The sequence below is a fragment of the Pinus tabuliformis genome, chromosome 7 (genome assembly GCF_031772625.1).
Source record: "Pinus tabuliformis cultivar Carrire ecotype Pingquan chromosome 7, CPIR1, whole genome shotgun sequence".
Lineage (NCBI taxonomy): Eukaryota > Viridiplantae > Streptophyta > Pinopsida > Pinales > Pinaceae > Pinus > Pinus tabuliformis.
The window spans coordinates 586,104,145-586,124,689 of record NC_142293.1 but is presented as its reverse complement, the minus strand read 5'-3'; positions in this window follow the sequence as shown (position 1 = coordinate 586,124,689).

The following is a 20,545-nucleotide window of genomic DNA, read 5'->3' as shown; positions in this document are numbered from 1 at the left end:
TAGTCTCCTTCGATGTATTAACGAGCCCGAAGTGACAAATTCTCGGATGGACTTTTTCAGTTATAGAGTTTGAAAAAGGCCAAAAGAAACTACTCTGGAGTTCTAGGCAAGGGTGTGCCAAACCTTTCGCGAAACCACAGAATACGTTTTACGGTACGAGTGGTCGATCTTCGTGAATGCTGTGTTCACTGCATCGCGATCAGTAGGGCGGCCGACACGGCTTCCTATGGATAAAGGCTTTGTTCCTATAGGGGTCCCCCAATATACGCGACGGTACGCGGGGGCACAAGTCCGTATTAGTGCTATCGTCCCTCCGGAGGAATCACCCACCTTCGTAGAGATCAACAGTCACTATGTTTAACGACGCCGGTTCACGTCTCTACCTAGACCTCTACTGTGTTTCGTTATGTTTTAAAGCGTTGTTAGATAAATTCAGTTCTTTTTAGGTTGATCTTGCTTAGCAGTTTTCCTTTATGGATCACCACGTGATGTATGATACAACTCCTGAATGCAGTCTAAGATGAGAAGCAAACTTTTCAATCTTTCAACTTTGAAAATCTTAACTACTGAGGAGAAGAAAGGCAAATCTTTTCACACAGATCATAGAGCACACACTAATGCAAAATTTCCTAAATCGTCATGCAAACAGTCAAATGCAAAATGCACAATGCATGTATTTTCTTTTCCCTTTCTTAATGTTGATGTATTACAAAAAGAAAGTTGTTATATAACTTTGATTTCGATTTAAAGCGAAAGTAAACAAGCTAGTCCAAAATCAAAAGACACCTTAAGATTTACTTGTTTAATCACTGGAAATACATGAAATCAAACCATAATGACGAAAGTAAAAAGACTAATCAGCTATGGACAGCAAACAAGCTAACTCTTTAGACCAGCAAAATGCCTAACACAGGTTCAGATCTAAGAGGCCAAGGCAAGACTAGTTCACTTTCGTTATGGGAAATTGTAAATGATGTAAGAAATACAAAAGAACAAGTACAATTTCGTTATATAACAGAGGCGGAATGATGGCAAGTAAGGTTGGTTTCAGAATAGGCACAAGACTGGTAACTGGCAGCCAAATCTATAGTGAAAACAGGCAAGAAAAAGGGAGGAAACCCCAAATGCACAAGGCAAAATTGGGCCAACGCAGGTGCTGCACAGCCAATCTGGCTCTCAGTGCAGGTAGCCCTTTCGGGACCTACGTTGCAAAGCAGGTAGCCTGTGTACTACCTGCTTTGGAAAACAAAAGTTGCGTTTTCTCAGTTTCCGGGTCACAATTTTCTCAAAAATGCACAGTTTTTGCTGAAATCAGAAGAAATCAGTCAAGCACACTCAAAGGGATGATTAGGAGGATGAAAAGCTATCACTAAGAGCTTACAAGGATCCTTGTAGATCAGCTCTTCAAATCATGAACATGCTCAGAAATGAGCTAGAGTAGCTGCCCTCTACTTCGCTTTTGATATAGTCAAAAGCTTTTCGATTTGGTACTCTTTTGTTCAGGAAATGAATAGCAAAATACTACAAACAATCAAACATATACGATCCCCAGCGGAGTCGCTAGTTTGTTGTAGGGAAAAGTATCCGACTCGGATGACCCTATCCCACTCTAAGGGTGATAGTACCTCAGCAACAACTGTAAAGGAAACTACTGAAGGTTTACTTCTTTATGAAAGCAAAAGAGAATGAAAGAATGCACTAACCGTTGCCTTGCGCTTAATGTCGAATCCAAACTCTTCTCTATGGCTGCTTGCTCCCAGCTCCTTGCTCTATTGCTGGCCCAACTACAATGAGATCCTGCAAAATAGCAAAGAAGGAAACTACAAGCAACATGCAATCATAACTGATTCAAGGATTAGTGTAAATCAAATATACAATTATCACAATATATCATTGAAACAAGAGCATATAGAAGAACCTCAATAGCTTTTATTAATGAAGAAGTAAAGTTCTGAGAGAGTTACAACCATTGAAGGCCCCAATCCAGCAACACCTCCCAGCAGAAAGAATTTCTCCTCTTCACCTGCCTCAAGCAATCACCCAATAGCTCTATAGTGAAACCAACAACATAGCATTACTTTGCACAAAATTCCAGCCTCCTGAGCTCATAGGAGAGAGCTCAATATATAGATGAATTGAGAAAGGATGAGTCAGCTTGCAACTGATGTGTAGCTGCCTTCTGTCCTCTCTCTCTTCAGTTGATCTTCAGTTCTTGAGTCCACTTGGAGAACTTTGCTTCCACTTGGAGAAACAGAGCCTCTGACTCATCACAAGGCGAAATCCTTGATCCAAGTGTCATTTTTGGAGCAATGACTCAGTGTGCCACTTGTCCAATCTCACTCAACGCAGGTGGCCTTTGCTCTACCTGCTTTGCAACGTAGGTACACCATGGAGGAGTTGTGTTTCAGCGCAGAAGCCTAGTGGAGCACCTGCTTTGATTTCAGGATTGCTTGTTTTTGAGTGTTTTCAGGTGGAGAATTGATCTGAGAGCTGTTGGTTTGCTGACCTTGTTCCTCTAGGGGTAGGAACATCATGTTTAGGGAACTTTGGATCCCTTGGATTATTGACAATTCATGCCTGTTGCTGTAAGGCACAAAATTGTCTATAACAGATGCCCCCTAAAGTATGAGGTCGTTTATCGGGTGAAATGCTTTATTGAGAGGATCCGAAGTTCATTCAATCTGCTGAGAAGTGTCCTGTAATAAGATACAATACAATACATTATTTTTCATACATTTTCATGATCTAGCTGAGGCGGGCATTCCCATGCTCAGCTTTATAAATACATTTTGGTACATAGAACAGACGATCGTCTGATTGTAGACCAATAATTCTCTGCTGAAATTATCATCCTTTGAGAAGGATGATCATCTGCTGTAATGTTGTACATATCAAATGTCTTTATGTCCTGAATATATATCGCAGCCCGAATGGATGAAACTAGATCCGGGGTCTTCAATCTCTTCCGATCTTCACTCGATGTACAAGTCGATCCATGTGAGAATTTCTTGAAGTCGAACATGGAAAGACATCGCTTGATTACCGGTCAATAATGTAAACCGTTAACAAGCGCGAGAGGAATCACCGATAAGGATGATGACCCTCAAGGTACGGCAGTACAATTCACATGGTGGGAATAAAGGACTTGGCATCGACCACCATGCAAAATCTTCTGGTCGAAGGTCATTGATGTATACCTGTCGCCGGAAGTGAGAAACTTGCCATTGAGGCATGCAAGCTTCAAAGTACTGAAGGGGTTGTTCCTAGATCAACTCCTTGGATAATGAGCTGATGTCGACAAGGAGCGATCCGTCAAAGGAGGGCCTTAATGAATCCCACATCAGTGACACGGAACGGAGCTAGTGATTGTGATGAGGTGAAAACAAACTGTGATGTATGATTCAGGGTGGCGGTCATGAAATGGATGAAGGACAATGTATGGCAGTGGATGGGATCATAAATGAAATTAGGCCCCTGCCACAGAAAATAAAAAAATTTATGCTTGCCTTTTTCCTCTCTCCTTAAATCCCACTTAAGGACTTTGTCTCCTATGTAAAAAACATCATCTTTAGTATTTTTATCAAAGAATTTCTTAATCTTTTCCTGGATTATCTATGATTTTACATATACTTCTTCTCTGGTCTGTTGCAGGCATATGGTCTGATTTATTCTTCTCCGAATATCATTTGATTCCACCTGTAATTCCCGGAGGATCTTCATGACTGGTATTCCCAAAGATGATGGGAAAACTGCATCCATCCCATAAACTAGCTGATAGGGTGATGTTCCAATGGACTTCTTAGTAGTCATTTATCTACCCATAAGGCATTGACTAACTTCTTGTTCCATGTCTTTTTGTTATCCTCCAGTAACTTTTTGATAATATTAACCAGACTTTTGTTAGCTGACTTTACTAGTCCATTACCTTGAGGGTAATATGCTGTGGAATGACCAAGGGTGATATGGTATTTGTTACAAAAATCTATCATTCTTTTGGATTTAAAGGCTACTGCATTATTAGTAATGAGCTTCTGGGGACATCCAAATCTTGAAAGGATATTACTCTCTAGGAAGGTGATTATGACAGTGTTTGTGGCTTTCCTAGAAGGTATGGCCTCTATCCATTTGGTAAAATAGTCTGTGGTTGTTAGAATCCACTTATGCTGAGCTGAGGAGGTTGGGTGTATTTCTCCAATGAAGTCTAACCCCCATTATTGAAATGGCATTTCAGTGGAAATTGGTTTAAGAGGAAAGGGTAAAAGTTTTCTCTTTCCTTCAAAAATATGGCATTTATGACAAGAGGTCACATGTTGTTTAACATCTACAAACAAAATAGGCCAATAAAAACTAGTCCTTAGAATCTTGTCAGCAATACTCTTTCAGTACAATTGTCCTCCACAATCCCCTTCATGAAACTCTTGTAAAATCTTGTTAGCTTCTTCTTTTAATAAACATGTTAAGAGAATACCATTATTGTCCTTCTAAAACAATGCATTATCTACAACACAATATTTCAATGACTTCATTTTTAAGAATCTAGCTTTAGTTCTTGTCAATCCAGGAGGATCTTGTAAGTTTAGTAATACAAATGTAATATTTGCATACCATGGGGAATCAGTAAAAGGTTCACTGATATGTGGAGTCTCCATCTCTTCCTAATCATCAAGGGAACTAATGAAGTTGATTTCAAGGGCCTGACAGTTCGATTCAGCCATGAGTTTGGCTAAACATTGGACTTTGATGAGCTTGGTGGGTTTTATCTCTATGTCATATTCCAATATTGTGGCAATCCATTTGCCCCTTTTTCCTTCAGGTCCATTTTGAGTCAAAATGTCCTTAACTACAAAGTTTGGAACATAAGCAATAATGTGAGAGTACATAATGTATACTCTAAAAATTTTGATAGCCTTAACCAAAGCTAGAGCCTGTTTTTCCATGATATTGTATTTGAGTGTGTCATCTCTTAAGGATTTACTGAAGAATGTTATTGCCTATTCATATCCTTGATTGTTCTTTTTCAGCAAGACTGCTGTAATGGTGTATTCTGAAGCAAAAGAAAAAATAATAAAATCTTTGTTAAAGTCAGGAATAATAAGGACTGAAGTCTTGGTTAATGCTTCCTTAATAGCTTCAAAGGATTGTTTGGCCTCCAATGTCCATTTAATTATTGAGTCCTTTCTTAGCATGTTATTTAATTCCCTAATTAATTCTGCTAGTTTTGAGATGAATCTCCTAAGAAAATTAATCTTACCTAGAAATGATTGTAGCTCTTTTATGTTTCGGGGATGGGAGTTGGTCAAAATGGCTTCTATTCTAGTAGGGTCTATCCTAATCCCATATTTAGATATGATGTGTCCTAACATCTTTCCCTCTTCAAGACTGAAAAGTGTCTTTTTAGGATTTAAGGAACTCCCAAATTTCCTGCATTTGATAAATACTCTTCTGAGGTGGTCTAAGTGTTCATTATCAGATTTAGAGAAGATTGTGATGTCATCCTGGTATACTACTAAGAAATCATGGATTTCCTTGGCAAAATATATATCCATAGCTCTTTGAAATGTGGCACATGCATTCAATAATCCAAAGGGCATCTTCAAATACATGAAGGTACCCCAAGGAGTAGTAAACGCAGTTTTGGTTTGGTCCTCAGGTTGGACTAATATCTGATTATACCCAGAGAATCTATCTAATAGTGAAATCCAAGATGAGACCACTACCCTTTGCAATATATGGTCCATTTTTGGTAAGGGGTAATTGTCTTTTAAAGAGACCTTGTTCAAGTTTCTAAAATCTACACAAATTCTAATTTCACCTGTCTTTTTCCTAGTTGTAACTAAGTTTGAAATCTAGTTTGAGTATCTAATGGGCACTATTATTTGGGCATCAAACATTCTTTCATCCTCTTTCTCTATGGAAGGCATAAGGATTGGGTTTATCCTCCTAAGTTTCTGTTTGAAAGGTTTATGATATTCTTTTAGAGCTATTTTATGTTGGATTATACCGGTGTCATAAGATTTTAAGTCTTCATAACTCCATGCAAATACATCCTGGAACTCCTTAAACAGATTGATATATTTGAATTTTTCCTCTGGGGGTAAGGATTTAGATATCTTAATGAGTTTTGGATTATATTTAGTCCCTATATTACACTTTTCTATGTCAGCTCTTATAGGTTCCATCTTGGGTTTCCTAGCTACATCATTAGAGTCAAACAAATCTTCTAAAGGTACTAATCCTTTAGGAAGATCATCATACATTATTTCATCTATCTCTACATTTTTTAAACTATCTATTTCTAGTTTAGTAAATTTAGTTGGTTTATGTACATCAAAAATATTTACATCTAAGTTGCTTTCCACATTATTGTCTATTGTACAGTTTGTATCTATCTTACAATTCCGAAATTCACCTTTATTGTTCATGAAATCGTAGATCTGAGAGTCCTGGGAGAAAATCTACCAATACTTGAGGTTCTCTGGTATAACAGGCTTACGTCTAACTTCTGCAATGTAATGGTGGTTTGGTTGAAATGGAAATTTACAAGTACTAGAAAAGGTAGTCAGATTGTGGGCTTGCATGTTTTGTTTTCTAGGAATGGAAACAAAGTTTGAATCCAGGAGGTCCTTGATCAAGTCTAAAACAGCATCCCTATATCTACCAAGCCTAGGGTTGTTGGCAGAATATTCACCACTGATTCTTTTGATAATAAGCTCTAAGTCTCTCATGATAGAAACTATTTTGGCTCCCAACTTCCTAACCTATTGTAACCCTAGAATCAAGGCTTCATATTTAGCCATGTTATTGGTACATTTGAAGTTCAATCTAAAAGCATATCCCTCCACTATTGGGTTGTGTTATATTCTTTCCACGTAGTTAATAGGGGGTTTGAAGGGCACCCATAACCCCACTTTATGGGGTCTGGGGCAGCGCCCCAAATTTTTTTGGTTTTGGACCCTATGTTAGGTTGGGCGGACCCACCTATGGTTTTGTGCATGATTTTTGCACATGTTTTTTGGACGTGATGGTTTTTGGTCCATGCTATTGGATGTGATGGTTTTCGGTCCATGGTATTGGATGTGATGGTTTTCATTCCATGGTATTGGATGCTTCGGCATGTATAAATATGTATTGTAACATTGAAAGGAACATAATGAAAAATCAAGCTGGTAGTCCCGGTTCTGGGATCCAGGGGAAACTCTCTATGTATATGTGTTTTATGTGTTATGATCTCACATTGTTTATTTTTTTTGTTTTAGAATTCGTGTCTAGGTAATTTCTATACATGGTTAAAACCTACATTTGGTATCAGAGCTGTTTTGGCTTTAAGGGGACGCCTTTGTTGTTGAGGGGTTTCGCTCGGGCTTGTGGTAGACCATGTTCAATGGGAGATCTACGAGATCGATTTTGGTGGTGAAAGAAGATGGCAAGCAGTGGAAAGATAGAGATTGAGAAATTTAATGGTCAGAGCTTTGAGTTGTGGAAACTCAAGATGGAGGATTTGTTGGTGGATAAAGATCAGTGGATCGTGGTAGATCCGGGTACTACACCAACAGGAGTGTTTGATGAAAAATGGAAGAAGTTGGATCGGAAGGCAAAGAGCACAATACAATTGTGTGTCTCAGATTTAGTATTGCTGAATGTATCAGGGGAAGCTACAACGAAGGCTTTGTGGGACAAGGTAGGGACTTTGTACCAATCTAAGTCTCTGGTGAATAAACTGTTCCTGCGGAAAAAGCTGTATAACCTGAGGATGAAAGATGGAGACTTAGTGAAATAACATCTGAATGCATTTAATACCGTGGTAAGTCAGTTAGCATCTGTTGATATTAAAATTTTAGATGAATATAAGTGCATCAGTTTGTTGTGTTCTCTACCAGATTTGTGGGATAGTCTGGTTATTGCAATAGGTAGCAATGCAACTGCCTTGCATTTTGATCAAATAGTCTCATCCTTGTTGATGGAGGAGATGAGGTGGAAAAATATGGAGAGCCAAAATGGTGATGCCTTGTCTGTACGAGGGCGGACCCAGAACAGAAACAAAAATAAGTCATCGAGTGTGAGATATAAATCTAAAGGAAGATCTAAATCTCCAGGAAAACCTGTAAAGGTGGTGTGCTGGAAATGTGGAAAGGAAGGGAACTACAAAAGGGACTGTAAATCTAAAGCTCCTGACAAAGGAAAGGGATCTGATGAGGCTCCTTCTACAGAGGTGAAAACTACCTCTGATGAAGGTGGGGATGTGTACTTGGCTTCTTCAAGTACACATGTAGATCACGTGGCATGATTGATTGACTCAGGTGCATCCTTTCACTTCACTCCCCATAGAGAGTGGTTCTGTGAGTATGAGAAATATGATGGTGGTGATGTATTCTTAGGGGATGACAGGAAGGCTAGAATTGTTGGTCGCGGAAAAGTAAAGTTGAAATTGCAAGGTCCAATGGTTAGAATGCTTACAGGTGCTCTACATATTCCTGCATTAGCCAAAAATCTAATTTCTGTTAGCAAGCTGGATGATGCAGGTGTGAAAATAGTGTTCGAGAATGATACTTGCAAGATGGTTCGGGGACCACTGGTATTGATGCGGGGAGTTTGGATTGGAACTATGTAGAAGCTGCAAGGTAGCACTGTTATTGATGGGTGCAATAGTTCTTTGGTTCCTGAAATTGGAGTAGAAAATCTAGTGGTCTCTGGAGAGAAGACCATGTTGTGGCATCAAAGGCTTGGACATATTGGAGAGAAGGGCCTTCAAATACTTCATGGTAAAGGTATGGTAGAAGGTATGAATAATAGCTCTATGGATTTTGATTTTTGTGAAAATTGTGTATATGGGAAGTAGAATCGGGTGAGTTTCCCCTTTGGTAGTAAGAGGGCGAAACAGATATTAGAGCTTGTGCATAGTGATGTGTTTGGACCTGTGAAGGTTCAATCACTGGGTAAGTTTGTGTACTATGTATCATTTATAGATGACTTCTCAAGGAATACATGGATATATTTCCTTAAGAACAAATCTAAAGTCTTTGACAAGTTTAAAGAATTTAAGGCTCTCGTGGAAAATCAGATAGAGAAGAAGATAAAGGTGCTGAGGACAAATAATGGTGGAGAGTTTTGCAGTAAGGAATTTGAAGAATTATGTAAGAAGTGTGGTATATCGCGACAGAAAACTACTCCATATACACCTCAGCAAAATGGAGTTGCAGAAATAATGAACAAGACGTTGATGGAAAGGGAAAGAAGCATGCTTAGTGGTGCCAGGTTAGGACAGGAATTCTGGGTAGAGGTGGAGGATACTGCATGTTACCTGGTCAATAGGTCACCTTCATCAATGTTGGAGAATAAGACTCCACAAGAGGTATGGACTGGTAAGAAACCCTCTCTTTCACATCTGAGGGTATTTGGATGTGATGCATATGTACATGTTCCAAAGGAGAAACGAACCAAGTTGGATAGTAAATCTAAAAAGTGCATCTTTATTGGGTATAAGGATGGTTTAAAGGGTTATAAGCTTTGGAACCCAGTCACACAGAAGGTTGTGTACAGCCGAGATGTGGTGTTTAGAGAGGTGAAAGATGTTATTAAACATGAAGTCCAACGAAAGGAACCTGAGAAGATAGAGTTTGAGCTAAAGGTGGAAGAATCAGACTCTATAGTAGAGGAGGAATTAGAAGGTGAAGAGCCACAAACTCCGGCTGTGAGAAGATCAGTTCGAGAAAGAAGGAAGCCTGAAAGGTATAGTCCATTTGCTTTCTGTTCAAATTTTTCTTTATCTATTACTGATGATGATCCTAGAACTATGAAGGAAGTAGTAGATTCAAAGGATGAAAAACTCTGGAAAGAGGCCATGGTTGATGAAATGGCATCTTTGCAAAAAAATGAGGCTTGGGATTTGGTGGAGTTGCCGAATGGAAGGAAACCCATTGGCAGCAAATGGGTGTTCAAAAAGAAGACAAATGTATAAGGAAAAGTGGAGAAATACAAAGCTCGGTTGGTAGCAAAAGGTTATTCCCAGGTGCCAGGAATTGATTTTGGTGATATTTTTTCTCTTGTTGCCAAGGTAACTTCTATTATATTACTTTTATTTGTTGCCGCTGCTTTTGATTTTGAGGTAGAACAGATGGATGTGAAGACAACATTTCTTCACGGGGATCTGGAAGAGGAAATCTACATGAAGCAACCTGAAGGGTTTGCAACGAAGGGTAAGAATGAACTGGTATGCAAGTTAAAGAAGTCTCTGTATGGGTTAAAACAGTCACCAAGGATGTGGCATCAGAAATTTGATACGTTTATACAGGGACTTGGCTTCACAGAAGCAAAGCAGATCACTGTGTATATTTTAAATTAATTGGTGACCGTGTTATTTATCTAGTCTTGTATGTGGATGATATGTTGTTGGTTGGAAATGACAAAGAAATTATCCAGGATTTGAAGACCCAATTGTCCTCCAAATTAGAAATGAAAGATCTTGGTGCTGCAAACTATATTTTGGGCATGGAAATGAAAAGAGATCGGGCAAAGAGGAAGCTTTGATTAAACCAGAGGAAGTGTGTCGAGACAATACTGCAGAGGTTTAATATACAAGATAGTAAACCGGTGAAGGTTCCTATTCCTGTAGGTGTGAGGTTATCTGCTGAACAGTGTCCCAAGAAACAAGAAGAGGAAGAGGACATGTCCCGTGTTCCATATGCAAGTGCAGTTAGTAGCCTGATGTATGCAATGGTCTGTACTAGACCAGACATTGCACATGTAGTGGGACTATTGAGCAGGTTTATGTCAAAACCAGGAAAGGAGCATTGGACAACAGTGAAGCGGGTTTTCAGGTATTTGCATGGCACTAGTGATTATGGTTTGTGCTACCAAGGAAGACCAAGATTGGATAGAGTGTTGTATATTCATGGCTTTGTTGATGCATATTGGGCTGGAGATCTAGATCAGAGAAAATTTACCAATGGATATGTGTTTAACCTATTTGGAGGTCCAGTCAGTTGGATGAGTAAGAAACAATCTGTAGTGGCACTATCAACTATAGAGGCAGAATACATGGCAGCCACTCATGCAAGCAAGGAAGCAATTTGTTTGTAGAGATTGTGTTCAAGTATGGGGTTAGTAGAGGGAGCCATAAGGATAGACTGTGACAGCCAAAGTGCAATTTTCTTGGCAAGGAACCTGCATATCATTCAAAGACAAAGCACATTGATGTTCAGTATCATTTTGTGAGGGATATGATAGAAGACAAAAAGGTGTTTCTGGTAAATGTGGATGCTTTGAAGAATATTGCAGATGCATTGACAAAATCTGTGAGCTCTGAGAAGTTCTCTTGGTATAGAGAGACAATGGGCATTTCAGGGCTGGAAAAATGACTAAGCTCTCTTGTGGCCCCCTGTGGAAAGAAAACAACAAGTGGGAGAATGTTGGGTTGTGTTATATTCTTTCCATGTAGTTAACAAGGGGGTTGAAGGGCACTTGTATCCCCACTTTATGGGGTCCGGGGCAGCGCCCCAGAAAATTTTGGTTTTGGACCTTATGCTAGGTTGGGCGGACCCACCTATGGTTTTGTGCATGATTTTTGCACATGTTTTTTGAACGCGATGGTTTTTGGTCCATGGTATTGGATGCTATGGTTTTCGGGCCATGGTATTGGACGTGATGGTTTTCGGTCCATGGTATTGGATGCTTCGGCATGTATAAATATGTATTGTAACATTGAAAGGAACATAATGAAAAATTAAGCTGGTAGTCCTGGTTTTGGGATCCAAGGGAAAATATTTGTGTATATGTTTTTTATGTGTTATGATCTCGCATTGTTTATTTTCTGTGTTTTAGAATTCATATGCAGGTAATTTCTGTACAGGGTTAAAACCTACATCAACATGGTTATTTTCCATATTATGGATGCACACTCCTGTACTAACCCCTAACCTATTTATAGACTCATCAAAGTCTAAATGCCAAAGTGACTCATGGAATATGTTCTCACTATCAGTTGTTTATTATTTAAGGTCTTTGGTTGTGATTTCCTTTTTATCATTTTCTGCATTGTATAAGATGAAAGAGCTCATATCTGAATGCATGGAGTATATGGGAACTTTTTGTGGCTTTTCCTCACTACTGACCATGTACTTCATGAAGGTCTCCCTATATAATTTTCTTGGTTGGCCAAAAATGGATATGGTAGCATAAGACATATCCAACTACAAAGATCCCTACAATTTTGCTCCCCATGAGCGAGATAATAGCATTCCATATTTTGGTAGGATGTCTGCAACTACAATGTCAATTAGAATGCTCTTTTCAGGGCACTGGACAAGAGTCACACACAAGTATTTGATTAGACCAAGGCATTTAACCTAGCTAGAGTCAAAAGAAAATAAATCCTTATAAGGCCTGGTAATGTCTAGGTTCAGACTTTCCATTTTTGCCTATGGCATTAGAATGTGGGATGCTCCTGAGTTCAACATAGCGTTATGCAAATTTTTATCATGAATGTTTAGGTTGATTTAAAAAGGAGGAACTCCCTGTTGCTAGTGAATTCCATTAGCCTCAGGGCCAAATAATAATTTAGGCTAGTCATCATTCAAATTAACAGAATCCTCTCCCTCTCCTATGTTCAAAGTCCCAGTTATTTGTGACCTATAAGATTCATTCTTTACCAGTTCAGTCAAAGGAACTGATATCTTTAATTTAGCTATTTCATTTTTAATTTTGAAAGGGAGCTGAGGTTTGCTTATTTGATTCAGATCTTCGTTAATGTGTGTAGTTTGAGTATGTTTATTCTGTTTCTCAGTGGTAGGAATTTTAGTTTGTGTTTCTACTATCTTGCCTTGATTTCTTTTATTTTGATTGTTTCCAATGATTGGCTCGGTTTGGGTTTTAGTGGAGTTTATATCTACAATCCTAGGGATTGAAGTTTCAGTTGTTCCCCTAGGGAGAATTTGCAACACTTTGTTAACTGGAGCTTCTTTTATTATCTTAGTCTGGGTTTGGATGGATCTTTTAATGGGAGTTTCATTATTCTCTTACTTTTAAAGCTATATTGTTTATGTACCTCATATATAGCTAACTCATGTCCCTATTTAAAATCAAAAGATTCACCATATTCTACCTTCAATTGCTGAAGAAAATATATCTCCTCTTCTTCTTGAGTAAGAAAAATAGTGTCTTCCTTTGTGGTTTCCAGTAAGTTAATATGGGTATCATCCTATGCTTCTTAGTTCTGTGAATCCTCAACAAAGTTTTCTTGGAAGGGGGGCCTAATCTCTTGGTCTAGTGTATCATTTTTTGTAGTATTAGGGTTATTCCTAAAATTTGGGTTTCTTATTGGGGGTTGTTGTTGTTGATTCTCCCATTGATTTTTCCTCTCCATGTTCTCTAACCTATCCATAATTATCTCTAAAATTTTAGTTAAAACGTCTACTTTTCCATCTGAAGTTGAAGCTTCTTATTTAAATACAACTTTCTTTTAATTCCTCATTCGTGCTTTCTTAGCTAACAGGTTGGCCTCTACACTGATAGCAATACTCTGCATTTGTTCAAGTGTTTAAGGATTTCTCTCCCTTAGCTGGTATGACATGTCAGCATCAAAACCATCAGGGAGCTTAGTTAATGCTAGGTCAGGTGGAGGCCTAATGTTGGCTGGAATTGCATTATAGATATTATTAAACCTAGTGAAATATTCCTGAAATGACTCGTTAGGAGCTCTTTGAATATTGTCATATTCAGAAAGTATTTGCAATGGGTTCTTCTTTCTCTCCCATCCATTAATGAATAACCTTTGAAAATTTGCTAAGTCCACAATATGGTTGGCAGGAAAGGCTCTGAACCATTTCTTGACATCACCAATTAAAGTTTGGGCAAACAATCTCATTTGGACATCTGCTTCATCTATTTCATGCAATCCAAAAAGGTTAGACATCTTGTTTACATGCTGCTGGGCAGTGTAATGACCAGTAGCATTAAATAGGAAGATCTTACTCTGATAATCTGCAGGCATGGGATGGAGTTGGGTAGGTAAAACAAGAGGAGCATATTTGTTTACCATTGTTGCGGTTCTGGTTTGACTTGGGGGTAAAGTTGTGGTGTTTGAATAAGGGCTTGAAACTGATGGAGGTGAACTAGATGATGATGATGATAATTGATTAATAAGTGGTCTAGGTGATTGGATTGTGGTAGATACAATTGATGAAGTTATGGTAAAGGAAGGTGAATTTACAACGAATGAAGTTTGTGAAGAAAATCCAATCGCAGCAGTAGTAAGGGCAGCTAGTTTAGTAGATTGTTGAATGTAAGAATCACCTATATTACTTATCACTTCAGAGGCCCAAGCTTATAATTTATCAAAAGTATCAACGACTAATTTATTTAAATCTGAATGAATAACCATTTTTGATTAAATGAGTTGAACAAACTTAGGATCTAGGATTGTTTTGTGGATTGCATTCTCATATTTACTTCTGAATAATGAGAGGTAAAATGACAAATCAAAAGGAATGTCCTCTAAAGTTGACAATTCTTCAGGGAGTGAATTGGATCTAGCTAACCTACTACTACTAGCTTGAGTTTCTGTTGTTTTAGGTTGTCTTAAAATCCTCTCTGGGTCATCCACTATAGTTACAGGGTTTGGATCTGGGTTGGCCCTAGTATAGTGAATATTTTTAGGAGCAATAATTTTAAGTTTTTAAACTGTTTTTATGAAATTTTCTGAAAAATTACCTTAGGTAATGACCTTAAGAGGATCAAGATTTAATTTATGGTTTCCTTAAAAGTTTTATGAGACTAAGGATTGAAGTCCCCACTATGGTCACTAGAAATGTTATCACTCTGATAATTCTTTTGAAGTAAAATGAAATAAAAACCAATGGTAACCACAAATCACTTTTGGAGATCAGGACCTAGCCTTCCTGATGCTCAGACAAGGCTCTCTCTTTAAAATTTAACTTTGTTTTAGTTAAGATGTTTTTAGGCTAGCTATGATTGTTCAAGGGGTTTTTGATTTGTATTTGAGATTGGGTGGTGGGATCTGCTTAGACAGATGGATAAAATGGCGTCTTTTATACCATTGGGCTATGGAGTCAAACAAAAAGGAAGCAAAACTGGATTAACTCACTAAAGGGAATTTTCCAAGGGAAGATAGAAGAGTGTCTTTCAGATCTTTAAAACAAAGGGGTGAAAGGGTTTCACTCGGGGTGAGAGAGAAGTTAAGGTTTCTCAGATTCGGATAATGAATGAGGAATGAAGGGCTAATCAAGATCTTAACCTAGATGGTCATGAAATCAATCTAAACCAAAGAGAAATTAATAATTATTTAATTTAAATATCAGAAGAAAACATTCAAATGCATAATTGTTAAGACAAAGTGTAATTAAACAAGTTCTGAAATATTATTCCAGTTATAACATTTAGATTGAGAAAAACATTAAAGATTATGAATAACTTTGAGAAAAATGATAATAATACATGAAAATACTTGTCTGAAATTCGCTCAACACATGAATCATTGGAAATGTCTGATATTTATTTATCAATCCAGCTTGCTGGCTCAACAAATGATACAATAACCTTCTAGGTCTTCTGATAAAAAATTCTATAAAAATGTCTAATAGAATCCACCCTACATACTTTGAATTTTGAAGTATTTATACAAATGGAGTTACAAAATATCTAAAACTGTATTCAGAATTAATCTATGAAAAAAGAGATATCTTCATGCAAGAAGATAGAGACAACTATTGGACTGTTTCATGATGTCCCTTTTATTTTGGTTATGTTGGAATTGATTTTTTTCCCTTTAATCTACTTTGTTGTTTGATCTTTCACGTTGGATGCTTCATTTAATTTAGCCTTTCATTTCATACACTTTGACTCTGCTGATTTATCAACATCCTTTTACCATGACATTTTACTTTTACTGTACATTAACCTTTTTACTGGATATTTCTATCGTAAATCAGTTAATTTCTCCAATGTTTTAGAATCAGGTAATTGGATTTTTAACATCTTTCTATATGTTTCATCCACCTCTGTGTATTTTGCAAAAGGAGGGTTATTGATAAACAAGTGTTTTACCTCATGTTGGAGGTGAAACAAGTTTTCAAATGTTTGGTAGAGTACTTTGCCTATGGGAAATGCCTTTATTGATGATGTATTTACTTGATCCTTTGCTACCTCTCTGATTTTCTTGTTGTAATCCTCCCGTGTCATCAGCTTATTTTTTATCACTAAGGGATTGGGTAATCCCTTCTCTCTCAAAATCTACAACTTAGCCATAAATCTGTCAATGGCTAGTTGCATATTCTGACACTTATCCTCCAAGTTTTGCATCAAGTTCCTTTTGGAGAGGACCTTTCTGACCTCCAAAATTGTCTCTATTTTGTCCTCTATTTCCAATTACTAAAGCTCATACTTATTCTTTCTATTAAGGAATTGGATAATTCTGGCAGCCTCTTCTGGCATTTGTCCTAATTCTTATTTTACTTTCTGGATGGCCTCTGGAGCGAGCTTTATCAAATCTATTTGCTTGAAAATCACTTGAATAGATGGCCAAATATCATTAACAAAGTCAATGATATTGGCGCATAGTTGTTCCTTAGCCTGCCCAAGGGGTTCTTTCAGTGTTAAGTCATTTTTGAGGGTTTTCAATCTTTCACTCATCTTGATAGCCTTTTGCACTTCCTCTTTGTGAATGATTTTAGCAAGCTTGTAATTAGTTTCCAAGCTTGTCACTTTCTCTTTGAGCTTATTCATCTCTGTGGTTTGTATGGAAATTTCTTCGATAACTTTAACCAATTTTTCTTCTTCTTCACATGATGTACTTGTTGCTGATGTAGATTCTATAGAAACCGGTTGTGTTGTGGTCATTGGAGCTGTGGGAGCCAATGAGGCTGCCAATGTGGAAGGAACATCCGTGGTAGCTGTTGGGATGACATTTACCAAGGTAGTGCCAAGATCAGTTTGTTTTAATTGGATTAAGATTTCCAATTCCTTTTCTGTCTCCCTCAACTGATCATTTAGTTTAAGGACTAAGTCCATCAACTCTTCATGCCTTGTTTGGTTTTCCAGGACTTCCTGTGTCTGGGGGTGTTGTAGTTGAGGTATCTTCAACTATTTCTTGAGGGCTGCAATCTCATCATTATTCTTTTTGATTAATTGTTCAATAGCCTTGATATCTTTGGGATCATGTCCCAATTCAATTATCAATTCTTCCAAAGACTTGATTTTGGTGTCTTTGGCATGTGAGGAGACCTTTCCCAACTGATACTGGGCTGAAATATTATTCAGTGAATTCTGCAACTGATGTGCATCCATGGCCTTTCCTGTAAGGGTGGAGTAAATCATTTCTCCAACCTGCTTGTGAAATTCAATTTGGTCAATGGAATGAATAACCCTTTCCAAATACTTCAAAGTCTATCTTCTTGAAATTTGTTGATGTTCTCGGTTGTTGTTTAGTTGGATTTATGAAGGACATTTGCATCTTTCCTTCCTTGATGTCAAAAGCTGACATCAACCTACTTTGATCAGGTGGTATAATCTTGAAATACTGTGCATATGACTCTCCCTCCGGTCTCTCATTTCTCATTTTAATTTCCTTGAACCTGTCCTTAATGTCCCTATCTCTATTAGTAGGTTTATTAAAAGAGGAGACTTCTACACTGAGTTGCCTTTCTAAAATTTGAGTTTTTGATGTAGATGGCTCTTGCGTTTCTCTAGATGGAGTTGTGCCCTTGGTCATGTCTAAATATGTATTAGTTATTTCTACTGAGCCTTCTATGTCTTCCTATTCTGAAACAAGATTGAGCCTAGGGCTTTTGCTCTGGCTAGCTTCATACTTTACATTGGAAGTGTCCATACCTGAGCTGGAGGATCCCTCTCTATTCCTATTGGGATTCTTTTCCTCATTCTGAGGAGTCTGCAAGATAGTAGGGGTACTCATGGTTCCTTCTTGCTTTGGTACCTATAGGAATGAGCTTTCATCAAGCTGTCTCTCTAAATCAAACAAGCTATTTTCAACATCCACCTTTGTACTATCCCTGTCTATGAGAGTTTTTTCCAACCACTCAGATTGATTAGAAAATCTCTCTATTTCTGGTATGGGGTGATGAATGTAAGGTCCCAATTTGACCTTTTTTCTTAGTTTGGTTATAAACCCTTGAGGGTCATACCTCCACATGAAACTGTTCATAAAATTCATTTGTTGTAGAATTTGATCTGCTACCTCTCCTGCCTCTCTAGAATTGCAAATGAAAGGGCCTAACTGGTTCTTGATCTTGAACTGAATCCTTTTCTTGGCTAAGACAAAGTTGATATCATCAGAGTTCATTATCTGCCTATAATATTCCAGAGCAAATAACCTCATAGGGAGGTATTTGGGCAGTTTTCATGGGGCAAGTCTTTCATTGTGCCCTCTGTTTCTGGAATGTTAATATTTCATGGGTCCCCATCATCCTCCTCAACATTTACATTGTAACACTCTAGTGCACAGCTCAGCTATGTCGCCCATTCTATCTAAAGTACTTCCATTGGCTCCTGTGGTATTTTGAAGATAACGACTTTTACTGCTTGTAGCGCATCGTCAACAGTATCCGACCAATGATCTTCAAGTGTGAACATTAACAAGAATCCCTCACGCAATACATCCCATTCGCACATACCATGGTGGAGCTCTGTCTCTGTATACCAATTCATGGGTATGACGTCCAAGGTATGGTAGAATAAATGTACCCATTCAAGTTGTGGGTCTTCCCTGTAGATGTTGATCCATTTCGCAAGGTGCGTGCATGGATCATCTCATCCATCATATTTGTTTACTAGCCGTAATTGTGGTTTCCAAAATTGTAGGCGCATCATTCTTATGTAGCCACGCCAGTCCTCAATATTTCCTTGATGCATACCCCACCATTGTGCGGGTGTTGCGTGCAGTGCCCACTTCATCGCATCGAATTGCTATTGTTTTGGTACTGCGCTTTCAAATTTTCTTAGAAATTCATCCACCGTTGACAATCCATCATATTTCGGCAGCTCCCTTGCCTATGTTATCACACAACGTGGTGATCTAACCATCATGTTGCAATTAAGCATTGTTACTTCGTGCAACTGATTCTGCCATCTCTTTATCTCTTCATTTGAATCCGAAGTGTAGGAGCTTTCACACTCCCACGAAATCCTTCCATCCATAGTCAGATTCATCCAATCATCTCCTTGCACAGTTATCTTATAGATACAGTCAAGATCATCATCACTATTGTTGTCGTGCATCGGTTCAATGTATCGCGCTCCTTCGGCTGGATCTAGCAGTACTACCACGCGTAGTGACTTTTTCTCAAAGATCATTTTGTGCTTCTTTAGATTTATGAGTTTGTTCATATTGGTAGCCTAGTCTATGCCTAGTAGTGCAAGATAGGGATTACTGTCATCAACAATCTCTATCATTTCAAAATCCGCCTGCACGCTTGCACCTTCAATATCGACTGCTACCCCTTGTAATATTCCCATGGGAAAAACCTTCTGTTGGTTCGCCATTCGTAACTGAATAAGGGACCATTGCAGTGTGGGTCTGCCCATGCATTCCCATGTTTGCTTTGGTAGTACATTCATGTCTGAACCCAAATCTAGGATTACCTGATCCATTTCACACTCACCAATCTACACAGTTAACCTCATTTCCCTTCCAGTGCACAATGCATGCTTCCCCAGTTTCCAGACCACGCGTGGTTCTCCTGACCCAACGCACTTAGTGATACGTTCTTGTAGTACTTTGACTACCTTGCTGTCACACAACAGTTACATGCATGTCTCTAGAAAGGTACTGAGCACTGAAGGATCCATCCCTGGTTGTAGTTGATCCTTACTACCTGAACTGGAGGCCTCCGTGAAGCTTTTCTTAGCTTCCAAGAATGTCTCCTTCGCATGTTCTAAATCAAATTCGGGTTCTTTTGTAGGAGCCTTGTGAACCCACACGCTTTCTTCTGGCTATTTCCCTTTATCATCTCCCATGTTCATACCGCTCCTGAGCATCATGCTTATATTTGGGTCTTCTTCGCGTGACTCAGACCTCATCATTTGTAAATTCTGTGTTGGAGGGGGCTAGAGTACCCCCTTTTCGCACATCCTTGCTATCAGCAAAAGGTAGTCTTCTACCTCATGGTAAAACTAAGTAGAGTACCGAAATGATATTCTTTTCAGGTTTGTACAATCATGGGCATAGTTCCCTGGCCCTCCGCAATTATAAAAAATTATTTGTCTGTGACCCCTTCCTGGTCCCATTTTTCCTCGACCCTTACCACGCCCTTGAAACCCAGCTCGCTCCATCCCTGCATTTGGGTCAAGGGCTTACGTTTCAGTCTGCACCTTGTAGGTAGGAGTCAGGTCCATCATTATTTCATAGCTTCGGTAGGTGCATTCATCATGGTCTATCAACCTGCAGAAATTACAAAACAATTATTTGGATGTATGCGTATACTTCTGCAATATATGACAATTATCTGTGGTGTGTTTTCCTCCTATCTGGTAGATCACACACCATAAAATAGATTCCACGCTTGGCCCTACCTATGCCTCA